The following is a 5,253-nucleotide window of genomic DNA, read 5'->3' on the forward strand; positions in this document are numbered from 1 at the left end:
GTACTTCCTATCTTAGTTGCTCATTATGACCATACCCGAGACATTCTGGTTTCTCTGCTACACTCTCTGCACATACTCTGTTCTTCATTCCATTTACCACTATGCTAATTAGTTGTACAGTTCCTAATGTGTTCCTTCCCTTTGCATCCACCAGGTATGTGACAAAGTCACTGAAGAACTTGGAGTTGTGGCGAGCTTCTACTAAGTTGCCATCTGTCAGCCCAAGTCTATAATATCTCGTAGTTTGCTCTCACTATCATGTCAGAAAGGTTTCAGAATGTGGTTGCAAGTCCATCATTTGTTTTCATTTATTGATACCTGATTTAGTTAGGGTATTTTGTCTGTCATCTGTTTCCTCTTCTTGGCCTTTTGGCTAAGATCAAGTGTAGTATCTGTTCTTATCAGTTACCAGGAGGTGGCGCTTGCTTCCGTCCCTGTTCTACGGCGAGGTGCAGCAGGGGTGGCGGTTGCTATGCAAAACCTGCTGGTGTGAAGGTAGCCCGGAGCGGTTCGTAGCCGAAAGGGAAGCCTTCTGATGGGGATGGAGAACCACTGGTCAGCGCTAGGGGGGGGGGGGGACCCTGGCCTTCTGGCCTGGATTGGGGCAGCTTTAGCTCCGGTCAGTTTTTCGGGAGAGAACGCTCTCTCCTCCTTTTTTGCGATGGGAGCGGTTAGTACTTCCCGAATATAATTAGGTTGGAGTGATGGGAGTGATGTGAACTAATCTCTCAGATCTCCGCATTTCTTACTGGGGTGGGGCCTGCTGTGGTCTGGGCCGGGGGGTCGGGATGCTTTTGTTGTAAAGCCTATGGTGATGTGCCCCTGAAGTGGCAGTTCAGGGGTGCCTTACTTTCACTGTGATTTAATCACTTTGATGGTTGGCACCTTGGTCACGTCACTATAATACACCTTTTCACACCTGCCTCTAGGGCCGGGCCTTTTGGCTAGGACCAGAGGAATTTTTGAATCCTGGCCGGAGGGCCTGGTCATTGTGTTACACAATGGCCACCTTTTTCACTCTCCCTCTCCACTATCCCTTCCCCACTTTATTTATTTATTCTATTTACGCGTGGTTTATCACGTTTTATGTTGTCACTGCACGTTTGATGAGTAGGGTGTCGGTCCTCGGGCCAACCCTGAAAGTCTTGTGGGAGGGTGGACATAGAACTTCTGGCTTGGTTCGCCCTCTCTTTGGGGGGTCTCCCTTCGGGGGAGCCCCTACCCTAGTACCTGGGTGGGTCTGTTTCGGCAGACCTTCTGGAGAAAGGCGGTCATCCGGCTTCGGCTGGATGGGCCATGCATTGGTACCTCAGTCCCTGTCTGGAGCCTAATGCCCCGGGGGATCAGGGTAAGGTCCTTCCTTGTGGAGGACAGCAAACACCCGTTGCACATTTTTGTGTGTCACTCTTTATGTGTGTGTACTTTTTTGGCACCGGGTGGAAGTTTTTGGGTGTGTTTTGCACGCCATAGGCTTTTTCAATAGAAAAAAAAAATCTGTTTCCTCTTCTTTAGATGATCATGACTGGACTAGGCACAGCAATGTAGCCCTAATGTAGTACACAAGATTATCTCATTATAGTACCAGTACTATTGGGAGGGGAGATGAAAACAAGGGGTCTTAAAGCAGTTATAAATCCAACTGAAATTACACAATAAATACAAAATAAATATGTTTAAGCTCTCCATTGTCATGTCACTTTTTTCAAGGGTGTATAAGGTCTAATTTTGTAGATTGCAATCTATAATAGAAAAGTTGCTTTTTGCTTTTCTTTTATTAAGGGCAAGCAAAAATGACCATATAGTTCACTTTAATTTGTTACTTTTAAAAGGTAATAAATACTTCCTTCCATATCAGCACAGTACCAAGCCCTTTCAATATTGGACATGTATGGGTACATTTAGAGGGCTAATTGTCCATTTCCACTGCACTGTATTTCAAAATAGGTTTCAAATACGTTTTCTTTTTCATTCTTTTTTTTATGTCAAAGGCTAACCAGTAATGTACTGTATAAAGAATGGAAATTGAGTTATTTTTTTCTATACTCCTGGCATACAATATATATCATTGTATTCAAGAGAAAAGTAAAAGATGAAACATAACATCTTACTGAGTATACATATATCTCTGATCTCATACACAATACAAACTTACTTTATTTAGATGTATGACTGTTCTGAAGCCAAAATCAATTATACAGTTTTTAAAGGTCTTCACTTCAGAATGAAATTTTTTTATTTGGCAAAATTGGCAGTAAGAAAAAGGGACATGTCGTAAAACATTAGATCTCGAATTAGGACTTTGGTAGTGATACAGTTTCAAAGATGAATACAAACAGGATTTATAACAGCACACAAAAGCTTTACTCTTTTTACTACACACTCCAATATTTTACATGCAAATTGCCTCTGGATGATTCTTGTTGCATGGCTCACATTTCCACTCTGGCATTCATCTTGTGCATAAAGTTGCCTTACTTTCTAAATCCATGTTGATACCCTCATTAGAATGGCTGTGCAGGTCAATGTGTTCCATAGTAACACCATTGACCTCTCTTTGAGCCTACACCAGCTCTTTAATTAGATTATCTTACTTTAAAACAGTTGTATAGTTGCTTCTATTGGCAGTTCCTTGACTTTAATCTTACTTTTATTGTAGCTGGTAAATTAATATATAATGATATAGCACAATGATTTTTGAGCTACTGAAATCAATGTGTATTGCTTTTTTTAAATAATATGGTTAGGAAATTTAATAGTTAATTCATATCTGTAGGGCAGAATTTTCTCCTATCCTATCTGTATGTACAGTAACACCATATTGTTGGTGATCTATAACAGACTGCCTAAATTATTGTTCATTAAGTAAGTGTCTCTTACAGGGCTGACCAACTAGCAGCCTCTATGCATGACATAGACCTTCTTTTGCATCCTGTGAGGCCTGCCCCAATTCTCATTCCAGGCCATCATGTCTCACCACTATTGTTGGCAAATCTCAGCTGTAATTTTGATGGCCAGGGGCTTTCTATGTAGTGGCTGTAGATACTGCAGCATCTGCAGCTGCTGTTTATGTGGCAATGCTTTTAAACAATGTTAGTAATACTGTTCAAAGGGCTTCATTCAGAAACAACATAATTGTTGCTATCACCAGCAGATTAAAGGGGGGAACTTTAATCTGAATAATATACTAGTTAAAGCAACCCTTTAAATGGACCAACAAGGTACTTGTATACTTTTTAAAATACAGCATGTTATAATGCACGGTAGTGTGTTATCTTCTGTTGTGTTCTGGTGCCATTAAGAATGTGGGTGCCATTAAGAATGAACTGCAGTGCACCAGTGCATATAAAGCACATATTTAAGAATATTTTAATGCAGCATAAAAGTGTGAGCCCACCATTATTCTTTGTAAGGTTTAATTAATGACAAAACAACTAAAAATATGAATAGGGAACACACCGATCTGCCTGGGTGGATGCTGCAAGGTATTGCATTCCTAGGAAATATGGTAACAGGCCCTGTTCAAAATTCAAACTGCCACCTTACTACTTGGTCATGCAACAATGTAACCAAGTATACATTTTTTATTATTGTTTAAGACAAACAGAACTTTCTTTGGTGGTATGTAATAACCACTGGGTACTTAATTTTAACTGCTTAACCACTTAAGGACCAGCCGTCATTTATACTGTGGCAGGTTGGCTCTCCTAGGTGAATCGCCATAGATGTACATCATCCGCTTTAAGAGCCTGGAGCTGATGCGCGTGGCAGGCGCCGCGATGTCTGTCGGCCACATGTGATTGCTCCACAGAGAGCCAGAATGGGGATCTTTGTGTGTAAACACACAGATCCCCATTCTGACAGGGGAGGAGAGAGAGATCAGTTGTTCCTAGTGATCAGGAACAGTGATCTGTTTCTAATCCCAGTCACTCCACTGCCCCCACAGCTAGAAACATCCTAGGGAACACTGAACCCCTTGATAGCCCCCTAGTGTTAACCCCTTCCCTGACCATGACATTTATACAGTGATCAGTGGCTATTTTTAGATCTGATTGCTGTATAAATGTCAATGGTCCCAAAAAAGTGTCAAACATGTCCAATCTGTCTGTCGCAGTCCCTCTAAAAATCACAGGAATAAAAATTACTAGTAAAAAATAAATAATAAAAATGCCATAAATCTATCCCCTATTTTGTAGACGCTATAAATTTTGCACAAACCAATCAATATATTACATAAGCATGGTGACTTCTGGGCACATAGAATTGTCCATTGAATTGTATAAATCTCATTATCTTTTAAGAATGTTTCCTGGATATGACAGAAGGGTGTAAGAAGGGTGGATTGAGTGTATGGACAAATATAATTTCAGTTCAGGTTTTAAAGCCTGGAATCATGATAGGCTTCCAGTCAAATGGTATGGCATAAAAGGAATCAGGATTGCTGGCAATTAATATTTCAGCATAAAGATTAGTATGTTTTACACTGTACTGGTGTTGGATGGTGATCAGGACACTGGTTTTGCCCAACACTGGCATTACAACATTGTACTGGTGCTAGCTGAAAATCAGGACACAGGTTGTGCCTGGCACTGATATTAGAACGCTGTACTGGTGTTGGATGGTGATCAGGACACTGGTTGTGCCTGGTAGAAATGTGCGATTTTGTTTTGTACAAATCAAAAATTCGAACTCTGTACAAAATACGAAATTTCATTTACGAATTTCGGATCCAAATTCATAATGAAAATTTGTAATTGTTACGAAAAGCTAATGAACCTAAAATTTAAAACCCCAAAAAGTCAGCACAGCACAGGGATGGTGGGAACCCCTCATAATGATAAATTCATCATAATGTACACTCGTTATTTTTACGAAAAGTTAACGAACCGAAAGGTTAAAAACCCAAGAAGTCACGTAAACTGGAAGTGACGCTGTGTGCTCCACCGCGCTCTGCCTTCTACCCGGAAGTGTAATACAGTGTCTGCAAGGAACAGCACACTTCCAGCGGACGGCTGGAGATGGTGATAGCGCCCTCTATTGTATTTCTTTATGCTTGTTGATTGCATTTTAAATGTAAGCAACTAGGATTAAGGGGGGTTTCTGCTGTATGGGTATGTTGCATTATAATAAACAGGATTATGCCATGTACATCTATCCTTGTGTTTTATGATACAATCGGAGTACCTATACCAGTGGACCTTCTGGATAAGTGGGGTGTCAGCACAGAGCGGTGTTTGTACACTGATACAAGGCTCT

General features: G+C 40.8%; 1 pseudogene; it reads left to right on the plus strand.

The window, feature by feature from the left end:
* The first annotated feature begins 353 nt into the window (after positions 1-353).
* LOC143999784 (U2 spliceosomal RNA) lies at positions 354-486 on the plus strand (annotated as a pseudogene).
* Positions 487-5,253: the final 4,767 nt, after the last annotated feature.

This window comes from Lithobates pipiens, unplaced genomic scaffold (genome assembly GCF_037356315.1).
Source record: "Lithobates pipiens isolate NorthernLeopardFrog02 unplaced genomic scaffold, aLitPip1_a1.2 Scaffold_19, whole genome shotgun sequence".
In the NCBI taxonomy this organism is placed as follows: domain Eukaryota; kingdom Metazoa; phylum Chordata; class Amphibia; order Anura; family Ranidae; genus Lithobates; species Lithobates pipiens.